This window comes from Anomalospiza imberbis, unplaced genomic scaffold (genome assembly GCF_031753505.1).
Source record: "Anomalospiza imberbis isolate Cuckoo-Finch-1a 21T00152 unplaced genomic scaffold, ASM3175350v1 scaffold_47, whole genome shotgun sequence".
Classification (NCBI taxonomy): domain Eukaryota; kingdom Metazoa; phylum Chordata; class Aves; order Passeriformes; family Viduidae; genus Anomalospiza; species Anomalospiza imberbis.
The window spans coordinates 102,551-115,334 of record NW_027100078.1 but is presented as its reverse complement, the minus strand read 5'-3'; the positions used below and the strand labels follow the sequence as shown (position 1 = coordinate 115,334).

The 12,784-nt window shown below is 47.9% G+C and overlaps 2 pseudogenes; one reads left to right on the top strand and one right to left on the bottom strand.

Annotated features, from left to right (window-relative positions):
* Positions 1-12,784, top strand: part of LOC137466906 (zinc finger protein 850-like) — an 807,951-nt pseudogene that overhangs the window by 746,795 nt on the left and 48,372 nt on the right.
* Positions 1-12,784, bottom strand: part of LOC137466908 (zinc finger protein 850-like) — a 743,182-nt pseudogene that overhangs the window by 691,096 nt on the left and 39,302 nt on the right.

The following is a 12,784-nucleotide window of genomic DNA, read 5'->3' as shown; positions in this document are numbered from 1 at the left end:
TTTTGTGTTGATTGAATGCCATATTAAACCTTTTGTCAAAGGTTTAATATGGCAAAGGTTTGTCAAAATCTTTCTGAATTTCTGAAGTTCCCAGTAAAGCTGTTTCGTTTTTTTGAGGTCATGAGAATCTCTTGTTGGTATTTCTCCAGTGAGTCCAACTCACAATACACAGATAATTGTAATTCCTCTTAAATGTCAAATTTAGAGAGCTTTTTAGTGCATGGGGGTCAGGGCTTGTGTGTCCTGCTTGGCACAGCCCAGGCAGGGCTTTCACAGCCACATTCCACACTCCATTTCCCAGCTGGAGCTGCTGGTGCCTCTGAGTTCTGCTGCCCCAGCCCCAGGGACGCTCTCCTTGTCTGCCCATTCCCCCACGGTCTCTGGGCAGGGATGGCCTCAGTGGGGGCTGCTGACATCCTCAGCAACTTGGAGGCTGCTGCTGAATTTTACTGCTCCAGAGGCTTCTTCAGCCTTCAGCTCTTCAGTTCAGGAATTCAGTGTCCTAGAGCTCATTAACATTCAGAACACCTTAACAAGCCAAGCCTCTGGGAATAATGTAAGTGTTCAAATCTTTTGTGGTTAATTAGACCAATTACAGAAGCCTCTTCAAAGTGAATACACTAGATTTAAAAAGACAGTGAGAAAAGATTTTTTAGGTCCTGTTTTTTTTTTTTTTTTCTGTTAATACATTGATATGTGCACTCTCCAATTGACACTGAATCCAAGTGCCTCCTCATGCAGTTGGAATAGATATGAAAATCAAGACCCTTCATGGCTGACAATCAGTCAGACTCTGTCCCTACCCCCACCCCACCATCTCCCCCATCCAAGCCCTGGCACTCAGAGCAGCCTTGTGCAAATCTGAGCTCCCTCCAGCCCAGGCTGCACCTGCAGGTTTCAGCTCCTTGGCTCCAACTCCCACCTGCTTTCCTTGGAGAAGGAGCTGCTCCAGACACAGAGGGATGTTCATTTCTTGTCAGCCAACAAAGCCAAGGGAAGGCACAGCTCCATCAGATGCAAAAGTCATTCTTCTCTCTGGCTCTGCCCTGCCCCTGATCCCCTCAGCCTGTCCTGTTTCCTTCATCCCTGCATTGCCAGGGACTTTCTGGGACAAGGGAGCTCTGCTCTGGGGATGGAGGGTGGTCCAAGTGCAGCCACTGGAGCAGGAACCACAACTCATCAGGTTTGTGTCCTTTGAGGGGCCAGGAACTGGTGAGACTCAGAGGCACAGGAAGGTTTCTCTTCATGGCCAACATAAAATGTGAACATGATAAAATTTAAGAAACATCAAAACCCTTCCCTCAGCTCCTTGTGACATCCCAGCCACATCTGACAGGTCTGCTGTCCACAAGGGATTGCCATAGAGGAAAGATTTTGACAAAGACATAAGAGGTGATATAAAATATAAAAATACAACTAAGGTGCTGACTAAGAAGTTATTTAAACTTATGAAATATTGGGCTACTCCTGAAGTTCAAAGCATGAAACCACTGAAGGGAGACAAATTGGAATGACCAGAGAACAGCTGCAGGAGGAAATCTGGGAGCAACAGGAAGGACATAAATCCAGGTGCTCTAAATGAAGAGATGTCCTTAGACATTGCCATTTAACCAGGAGAGCTGGAAACACCTGAAGGGAGAGGGTAATGAAATATTAGACAGAATGTTGATGGCAAAGGGAGGGGGGAAAATCTGTATTTCTTCTCCTGCCATCACTAGAAGAATCTAGTAGATCCAGGAAATTCCTGTTCCTGCAGGGAATACTTTGCCATTTCTTTGCCATTAAATGACCCAGATAATAAAGATTTGCTTGTATATTAAGAAAATACCAGATATTAAAACTTTTGCCCCTTTCCAGGCAGACATTGATGCGTGGAAAGACTCTAAAACTCAAAGACAAAGTGAGTTATAATATAGGTATTTTTTCAGCTGGGCACATGCAGGATACTTCTGCAAAGACATGAGCATCTAATCACTCTCAGCATTCTTTTTTACCCTCTAAAATGTTACATATACATTAGGCTTTGCAATACAACTTTGCATATTCATTTCCTGGCTCCACCTTGTCCTGCTTCATATGCTAATCAGCTTATCAGTCCCTTGTGCCTTCGCCTTCATACTTGTCTCTGCTGGTTGTCTTGGGGGTTGCAGGGGGATGAAGTAAGTGGTCATTATCAAAGCTGTCCTTCTCACCCCATCTTCATGCACAAGCTTACAGATCCTGTGGTCACAGTCCAAACCATGAGGTTGGTCTAATCTGGTTTGGGGCTCTGAGGAGCCTTGTTATCTTGGTAGCCTTGTAACTTTGTCCTGTTTTGATGAACATCATCCTTCCCTTATCACACATCCTTGCATTCTTTCATATTGCTCTCGTAGGTGCAGCCTGTCTTCCCATGACAGGCAGTTAGCACAGTAAAATGCAGCAAATATTAAACAATACATATGTCATGTAAATATATATTTGTAATCAATACTCTTCTAATTCCTAGCCCCGTGTCTCAACACCAGCTGTGTGCCCATGACCAGGCAGGGCCACTTGTGCCCTGAGCTGTCAAGCTGGGATTGGATCTCTCAGAGAGGAGCTGAGGGGAAGCTGAGCACCTTGCAAGCTGCAGGTCCCTGCCAGCCCCGCAGGGCTCCTGTGCCATCAACATCTGCTCTGCTCCAGCCTGGAACAGGGCCCAGCATGGTGCCGGGACCATCAGAGAGGTGAGGTGTGTGCTGGAATTCAATGCCCTCCCCATGGCGCAGCAGCCCTGCATTTCCCTGCTCCAGCCTTGGTCTCCAGCACAGCCATGGAGGCTCTTTGGGCTCCTGAGTGTTCCTGCTGTGTCCATGCCCCCAAGGGCACAGAGCAGCCTCCTCTCTCGGGCACTTGCCTGTTTTCCATGCCTTGCACAGGCGCTGACCCTGCCCCACAAGGCCTGGGCTGAGTCCTGCCCTGCACGCTCAGCCAGGCTGGGATGGACACTGATGGTTTCTGTGCCAGGCTCTCTGAGCCCAGCCCAGCTCCCTGCAAGCTCTGCCAGCTGCCCTGAGCTCTGTGCAGCACCAAGGGCCTCTCCCCAGCACAGCCCAGCCGGCTCTGGCCCCACAGCTCTGCTCAGCCCAGGCTGCTCTGGCCACTGGCCCCACGGCCTCAGCCCCTGGCCAGGGCACAGCAGCAGCTGCAGCTCAGCCAGGACTCAGCCCCAGCCATGGGGGAAGGGGCTTGGCCAAGGCCAAAGGAGGCTCCCTGGGTGCCCTGCTCCCCTGGGGCTGAGGTGCTGAGAGCTCTGCAGCCCCTGCTGCCATCCCATCTGCCCAGGCCAGCACAAGAGCCCAGCCTTGGGGCCCTCCAGAGCTGCTCCTGCTCCAGGCCCAGGGCCCATCCCAGAGCTGGGGCCGCCACAAAGCTGTGCCCATTGCTGGTCATTGCTGCTCTGATGGGGATGGATCCTCAGCCACTTGGAGGTTGCTAATGAATTTTACTACTCCAGAGACCTCTTCTTTCTTGAGCTCTTCAGTTCAGGAATTCAGTGAGAAAAGCTCATAAACATTTGTTCAAAACGCCCAAGACAAGAAAAGCCCTTGGGAATAATTGAAGTTTTCAAATCTTCTGTGATGAATTAGACAGGTTTCAGTAGTGTATTTAAAGTGAATATACTGTTTTGAAAACTATGCAGAGAGAACTGTTTTGTCCTGTTTTCTTTTCCAGTTTTTCCTGTTTAGAGATGGATATCAGCAATGTCCAATTGATATTGACCCCCAGCACCTCCTAATGCAGTCTGAATAGATGTGAAAATCACGACCCTTCATGGCTGACAATCAATAACACTTTGTCCCCAACCCCTCCCCACCATTTCCCTCATCCAACCCCTGGCACTTAGAGCAGCTGAGGAATGGAGTCACACCCAGGGATGTCCCCAGGGCTCAGGACTGGGGCCAGGTCAGTGAAATCTCTTGATTGCTGATCTGGACGAGGCCATCGAGGGCACCCTCAGTCAGTTCCCAGGTGAGCCCAAGCTGGGTGGGAGTGTGGCTGTGCTGGAGGGCAGGAAGCTCTGCAGAGGGATCTGGACAGGCTGGAGCCATGGGCCCAGGACAATTGGATGAGGTTCACCAAGGCCAAGGGCCGGGTCCTGCCCTGGGCTCACAACCACCCCAAATCCCTGGCTCTGCCCTGCCCCTGATCCCCACAGCCTGTCCTGTTTCCTTCATCCCTGCATTGCCAGGGACTTTCTGGGACAAGGGAGCTCAGCTCTGGGGATGGAGGGAGGTCCAAGTGCCACCACTGGAGTGGGAACCACAACTCATCAGGTTTGTGACCTTTGGGGGTTGGAAACTGGTGAGACTCGGAGGCACAGAAAGTTTCTCTTTATGGCCAACAGACCATGGTTGAACAGGACACAATTTAATAACAATCACACTCTTCCCTGAGCAATGTACAACATCCCAGCAGTGTCTGATGAGTCCAGCATCCACAAGTGATTTCCATACTAGATTTGATTTTAGACAACCGTGGTTCCGTGATAGAAATAAACACAATTAAGTTCTTGTATCAGAATGATTGTCCTGCAGTGGGGGCAAAACAGCTCAAACAATTCCTGATTTCCAAAGCTATCAGTGGTGGATGGCGAAGAGATGTCACAGAGCCCTTTTCTATGATGGCAGAGTCTTCTCTGTGGCCTCACAGCCCATTCTGTGATGTCACACAGACAGCCTGTAATGTCACAGCCGACTTTGTGACATCACAACCTCCTCTATGATGTCACAGCCTGCTCTGTGATGTCACAGCCTGCTCTGTGATGGCAGAACTCACTTAACATGTCACACAGCACCTCTGTGGTCACACAGACCCACCCTGTGATGTCACAACACCTTCAACGATGGAACACAGCCACCCTATAATGTCACAGCACACTCTTTGACCTCACAGCTTGCTCTGCTCTGTGATGTCATACAGGCATGCTCTGATGTCACAGCCTGCTCTGTGATGTCACATAATAAACCAGGGATGTCACAGCCAACTATATGATGTCACAACCTGGTCTGTGATGTCACACAATCACAGAATCACAGAATTGCTGGGTTGGAAGAGTTCTTCAAGATCATCAAGTCCAACCCATGCCCTAACACCACCTCAGCTTAACCATGGCACTGAGTGCCACATCCAGTCTTTTTTTAAACACATCCCATGATGGTGACTCCACCACATCCCTGGACAGACAATTCCAGGAATTTATTGCCCTTTCCATCAGAAACTTTGTTCCTAATATCCAACCTAAATTTCCCTTGGTGCAGCTTAAGACACTGTCCTCTGGTCCTGTCAGTTGTTGTTAGGAGAGAGACCGACCCCCACCTGACTGCAACCACCTTTCAGGGAGTGTAGAGAGTGATAAGGTCACCTCTGAGTCTTCTCCAGGATAAACAACTCCAGCTCCCTCAGTCATTCCTCACAGGGCTTGTGTTCCAGACCCCTCACCAGCCTTGTTGTCCTTCTCTGGACACGCTCCAGCCTGTCCATGTCCTTCCCAAATTGGGGAGCCCAGAACTGGACACAGCACTCGAGGAAAGTTGCCAGTACAGGGGAAGAATGCCAAACACACCAGTGCCAAGTACAGGGGAAGAATGGCCTCCCTGCTCCTTCTTGTCGCACCATTCCTGATCCAGGCCAGGAGCCATTGCCCTTCTTGGCCACCTGGGCACACTGCTGGCTCATGTCCAGCCTGCTGTCGACCAGTGCCCCCAGGTCCCTTTCTGCCTGGGCACTGTCCAGCCACGCCGTCCCCAGCCTAGAGCTGTGCAGGGGGTTATTGTGGCCAAAATGCAGGACTGGGCACTTGGACTGGTTAAACTTCATCTTACTGGAAACCATTCTAGGTGTCCCTGCAGAGCCCTCCTACCTTCCAACAGATGGACACACACTCCCAGTTTAGTGTCATCTGTAGATTTACTAATGAAAGCCTCAATCCCCTCATCCATGTGGTCAATAAAAATATTGAACAGAGCTGGCCCAGCTCAGAGCCCTGAGGGACAGCACTGGTGACTGTCCCCAGCTGGATGCAGCACCGCTCACCACCACTCTCGGGGCCGGCCATCCAGCCAGTTCTGAACCCAGCACAGAGTGCTCCTGTCCCAGCCGTGGGCTGCAGCTTTTCCAGGAGTGTGCTGTGGGAGACAGTGCCAAAGGCCTTGCTGGAGTCCAAATAGACACATCCACAGCCTTTCCTGCATCCACCAGGAGGGTCACCTGGTCATAGAAGGAGACCAGCTTGGTCAAACACGACCTGCCCCTGCTAAACCCCTGCTGGCTGGGTCTGACACCCTGGCCATCTGTCACGATCTGCGTGTGCCGGGTGTCGTGATGGTTCTTTTCACGGATCCCAAAAGTGCCAAAAGGCAAACAACAAGGGACAATCAGTTAATCACAGCAAATGCACCTTTACTAGGGGCCAAAACAGTAAATGCAATAGTGGAGATCAGAAATGAGATAAAAGGATAGATAAAGAGAGATAAAAGAGAGTGGTTGGAATAGCTACCAACACAGGCGTGATCCTCACAGTTAATAGTCCACAGAGGAGAGAGAGGGGAACATGCATGATGAGAGTCTATTGTGATTGCTGCGGAGGAACAGGTGAGTCCACTGAAACCACCAAGGCCGTACAAACACAATGAAGAATAAGTCCATTGGAATTACTGAAGAAGAACAGGTCGTGTCATTAGTGATTTCCCCACTCCCTGTGGGAGGGGTCTCAGTCTCAGTCCTTGGGAGGAGGGTTTTCGATCTCCGTCTGTCACAGTGGTAACGGGGCAGATGAGAGGTCTTCAGTGAGAGACCACTAGGGTCACCCCAAAAGTTCATTCAGCTTCAGGAGGAGAGTGGGCAAATATGCAGTAGGCCGTTCCTTGCTGGGTTCATGCCAGGTCCTTGCCGATTCCTTGCCAAGTTTTTGCCAACTCCTTGCCAAATCCTTGCCAGGCCTTGTTCGGAACAGCTAACGTAACGGTGCAGCGACTGCACCCACACTGCTGCTCTCTCCAAGCCAGTACTGCAGGGGGGGAAGGGGTTTCTCCTCGTGGCAATCGGCAGGCAAAAGTGGGGGCTTCAGACGGCCTCTTACACTTGGTCTGAATCAATCCTGTTCACCATCCCATATTGGGGAATGATTGATTCTAGAAGTGTTTTACTCACAACATTGGCATTGGCTTTAACCGTGGGTACCGCCTCTACCCAGTGAGTCAGGTCACCTACTATCACTAGTAAAAACTTCCACCGTTGAACCTGGGGAAGCTCAGTAAAGTCTACTTGGATGTTTTGAAAGGGCTGTAAGGCTAGTTCTCACCCTCCCCTGGTGTTTTCCTCATGACCTTCTCATTTACTTGTTGGCATATCACACACCTTTCAATTACCTGCTTAGCTATCCCAAAAATTCCTATGCAGGCCCAGTCCCTCAGAAATTGATCACTTAGCGCTTGTGTACCCCAGTGTGTTGTTCCGTGTATGCCTTCGAGCATTTTCCTGCCAAGGGGTTTATTCAACATTTGCCTCCCATCTGGTAATCTCCACTTCCCTTTGTTATCTTTCTTGGCTCCTGTTTTGAGGAATTCTTTCTCTTCTGTCTCACTGAATATGCAGACTTCTTCCATTTGTCTCATAGGGGTTAATGCTGTCATTATTTTTCCTGTCCCTGATTCGGCTGAATTCTTAGCATCTAAATCTGCTAAATGGTTCCCTTGTGCTTCTTGAGTCACTCCTTTTTTATGTCCTTTAACATATACTGCTGCCACTTCTTCTGGTAATTGTAAGGTTTCTAACACTTCTAAAAGAATTTTTTAGTTCCTTTCCCCTTGAATTTAATAGCCCACTCTCTTCCCAAATTTTTCCAAAGGAATGCACTACTCCAAAAGCATATTTTGAGTCTGTATATATTGTTTCTCTTTTCTGTGTTCATATTTCCAGAGCTCACTTTAGGGCATACAACTCACATGCTTGGGCTGACCAGTTGGAAGGTAACTTTCCTTTTTCTAGGGCCACTAACTCTTCATCTATTATAGCCCACCCCAATACCCTGTGCCCTGGATTACCCGTGAAAATCCAGGGATGTACAATCGTTTTCCACCTTGGAGTGGTTGATCTGTTAGGTCCTCTCTTACTTTAGTTTGATAGTTTATAACTTCTAGGCAATTATATATTAATTCTGGTCCTCTCTTACTTTAGTTTGATAGTTTATAACTTCTAGGCAATTATATATTAATTCCTCACCTGGTTTTCCATCTAAAACTGGGCAGGGTTGAGTTGGTTACTCACATCTAGCTCTAAACCATTATCTATTAAGATGGCTTCATATTTTAGTACTTGGGAATCAGTGAGCCATTTCTCAGCCTTTTAGCTGAGGATACTCCTTACTTAGTGTGGGGTATATATCTTCAATTTTCCCCCAGAGGTTAATTTTTTGCTTTCTTCTACGAGTGGGGCGCTCGCTGCCACTGCCTGAATGCAGGTTGGCCACCCCCAGCTGACAGGGTCTTGCAGTTTTGATAAATAGGCCACTGGTTTCCTGGATCCTCCCCGGTCCTGGGCTAACACTCCATGTGCTGCCCCTTTTTCTATATCCACAAACAGATAGAAGGGTTTGTCTAAGGCAGGAAGACTCGGTGCTGCTGCACTGACTAATTTTGGCTTTAAAGCTTCAAATTTGCTTGTCGTCTTCTTCCCACCTAATCTCTTCTTCTACTAACTTTTCATACAAGAACCTGAAGGCCTGAGTGTATCCTTCAATCCATAGCCTGCAATATCCCAACAGGCCTAAAAACCTTCTGACTTCTCTCTCAGTTTTTGCCTGTGGGAGTGAGGCTATCCTTGCAATTCTCTCAGGGTTCAGCCGCCAGCTCCCTTGACAAATCACATGTCCCTGGCATTTTACTTCCCTCTCTGCAAACTGGAGTTTCCCTTTTGATCCTCAAAGTCCTTGGTCCCCCAGAAAATTTAATAATGCTATGGTGGATTCTCAAACTTCATTTTCTTCCTGTCCTGAGAGAAACAAATCATCTCCATACTGGATGAGCTTTATCTCAGGTTTGATGGAGAAGAGTTTTAGTACTTCTCCCAAGCCTTGACCAAATAGGTTTGGGGATTTGGAAAACCCTTGTGGTAACCTGGTCCACCAAAGCTGTTGCTTTCTCCCTGAATCGGGGTCTTCCCATTCAAAGGCAAATATATCCCTGCTTTCTTCTGCCAGTGGATATGCCCCAAAAGCATCTTTTAGGTCTATCACACTAAACCACTGCTGTGCTGGGGGGATATTACTCAGTAGTGTACAGGGCTTAGGCACAACTGGGTACCGATTCACTGTTCTTTGGTTTGCTTCTCTTAAATCTTGGACAAGCCTGTAAGTCCCATCTGACTTCTTTACTGGTAATATGGGTGTATTTTGGGGGACATACACGGCTCTAAAGTCCCCTCCTCAAGTAGGTCCTGGATCCCTGGCTGCAGTCCTTGTCTCCCTTCAAGGGAGAGTGGGTATTGTCATACCTGAACTGGATGGTTCTCATCAACTATTTTTATTACTATAGGTTTCATGTTCAATTTACCTCGATTTTTCAGTTTTGTCCACACCACCTCATGAATTTTGTCCTCATTCTCTTCCGTTAATTTTAATACCTTAACCACCATTTTTCCTTCCTCTGGGAGTACTCCAATGTCTAACTGCACCTGTAAATCCCACCCTAATAGATTGCACCCTGCTTGTGGAACTAATAGGACATCCCCTGTTGAGGATTTTTTGCAGGACAATGGACACATTCAGCAGATGCACAATCCAGCCTTCTGGTAACAAAGTAGCCAGTTCAAGAAACGGGGTCAGTGAATCCTTGACGACAGGAAAAGAAGAAGAAGTCAGAGGAGTCAGCAAAGTTGTCAGCAAAATAAAAAAGAGAGCTCAGGGTGGGCCAGACAACCAAAGCAAGACGCGTCAAGAATCGGGTGATCCAATCGGCATTTAATTTTAGACACATAAACAGCTAGGATTAACCAATCATGCATTAGCTAGAGACTCGTGCACAGCAGAACTTATTATAAATACAGGCCTCTGTACAATAAAATTGGTTTCACTTGATCATATTGATCATGGCGAGATGTCCCATTTGTGATTCTCTGCACCGCAATTCCTATCTCAGACCCCAGGTCTAATGGTGCATGGCGATGCATAGCATCCCTTAGACACTCTAGAAACTCAGATGGAGTCTCGGAAGGCCCCTGCTTAACAGAATACAGGACAGACCAATTTTTGGTCTTTGGGATAGCTCTCTCCACTCCCAGTGCTAGCCAATCTTGATAATCTGCTAATTTCTGTAACTCTGCCAATATATTTGGATGCCATTTAGGGTCCCTTGGGAGAGGGAAAAATTCTCTTACATCCAATCACCGGCTTTTACAGTTATCCTCTGCCAAAGCCCCTTCTCAGGATCAGCTGCTTTTCTGTTTCAGTGAAAGTATCCAGTAATAACTGGGTGTCTCTCCAATCTGGGTTGTGTTGTTTGATAACATATCATAAATGCTTCGCAAAAAGAATCAAGTTGCTGTGGTAATTTTAGCAATCCTTTCCCATGCCTCTAGATCAGGGGTGGAGAATGGTGCTTTAACCATCAGTCTCTCTCCTTCCGGTCCCACTGCCTCTCGCAGAGCGGCCTGTAACACTGCTTGTCTCCTGGTTCTGGACAAAACCGGACAGCCAGGAGGGAAGTGGGTTTGAGCGGATGTCCCTTCCAAGCCTAAGTCCTATTTTTTTGGAAAGTCCACCTCATCCTCATCCTCATCCTCCCATCTTCTAGGAGGCACTTTCAGCAAATCTATTGTATCTCTTTCTTGAGCTGCAGCACGGTAGACCTTATCTGATTTGGTACATGGCTGTCCTATGCTGCATGCTGAGCAACATTGCTTAATTTGCCCTCTATTTCCTTTGTTTTCCTTCTCAAGGGCTAACACCAGTGGGTCTGAGGGAGTGCTGAGCCCACAGTGCCTCTCCCATTCCAGATGATTTCGTAAGGCAAGAAACATACCAGCAGAAGAGACCTCATCCTACTTCCTTCCTGTCTTAAAAACAGCATTAACTGCAACAAGGTATTACAATCTAAAGTTCCTGCCGGTGGCCACTTGGTTCAGTCTTCCAGCCTGTATAATGGCCACTCCGCATGCAGCATTGGATTAAATCTTTCTTGTTCTCCAATCCCACCTTACTGGTGACTTCTTTCCAGTGGGTTAAGATAAATCCCAAAGGGCTAGCTCGGGGAACTTCTTTGCTCTGGTGAGTTCCCATTATCTCCTTCTCCTTCTCACTTCCACCCAAAACTCTCTTCACAAAGCCTCACAGTCCTTTCCCAATTCTCCTCCCACGTGCAACCCCAGGTTACAGGTACCAGATGTGATTTTCCACACACAAGCTTTAAAATCTGAGGTTCAATATCAGCTTGATTAGGAAACCTCTGTCCACACTCAGAGCATGTGCCCCGCCGCCTGCTGAACAGCGGTACCAACTCCTCTCACAAACTCCGCACTGCAATAGTGCCCATGGAGGGTGCCAGTCTCTCAAGGTGCCCAAGGCTCCCAAGAACTGCCCGCAAAGGCAGGCTATTCCACTTACTCCTTCGTGAATTTCTAAATTCTCCACAGCAGGCTGCTTCCCATCTAGAGAAACTACATTACCAGCTTGTCACTGCTGAGGTGGTTGCAATACAAAGTAGAGGCATTAAGCAGTCTTAGATGGCAACTCTTTATTATTGAAGATGGTTGACTTTTTATACACTTCTAATTGTTTATACTTCTTCTACTTTAACTATTGACTACAGTAAATTAACATAACACTATGAGTGAAAAGTAACAGTGACTTTAATTGACTTTTAAAAAATGCTTTGTTTAGTTACAAAGTTTCCTCTTTATCTTTCTTCAATTCCTCTCTTCTCTTAGTCTCCTTAATAACAAATTAAAAAAAACTCCTTATCAACTTCTTACTTCTCAACTTCTTTGCACTCCTTTAGCTAACACACCCGCTGTTAGCCCCTTCCACACCAGCTGAGGTCCAGTAAAGCCCCTCTAAATAAACCCGTTCATCCCCCTTATCTATCCAGTGATTTACTGGATTCGCAAACTCCCAGGGGTCAAGCCCGAACCACTGAGGCAGTGGAATCCTCTCACGTCGTCGAGCCATGGCCCTGGCTGTGTAAGGTGTGCTACATGGACACGAGACAGCCGGTCCTGTCCCGCTGGGTCCCAGCAGTGCCTCACAGCAATCCTGCATCCACGTCAGGATGTTGGCCAAGAGAGGTCCTGGAAGCTGAGGCAGCTGATTTTAAGCTTGTGCAGGTGCCTACAGGCCAAGGCCAACGGTGTTCCCTCAGGATACAGAAGTCCTGAGGGGTCTGCCTCATTCAAACAAATCGGCAGACAAATGCATTGTCAGCCAAAAGCCCTTTTATTGACCTGGCAGGAGGGCAGGGGTCTGCACCCCACTAAAGTGTTTCTCTGCCACATATAAATTTCAGTGGGTTGATGTAGGAGTTGTATCAAAATCACCATCCATCTTTACACTGCTGAGGTGATTCCATAGGCAGCGGGTTAGAAATGCATTGTGTCAGATTCCCATACTTGAAGCTGATGTCCAGGCCCTGGCCAGGAGCGGTCTCGATGCCCCAAAGCAGCACAAAGTCTTCCTCAGGGCTTCCCTGCACAGGGCTGATTCCACACTTGCCCTTAGTTCTTCTGGTAGACTGTGTCTAAAGCTTTTTGTCAGGTCACTCTCATGTCAAGT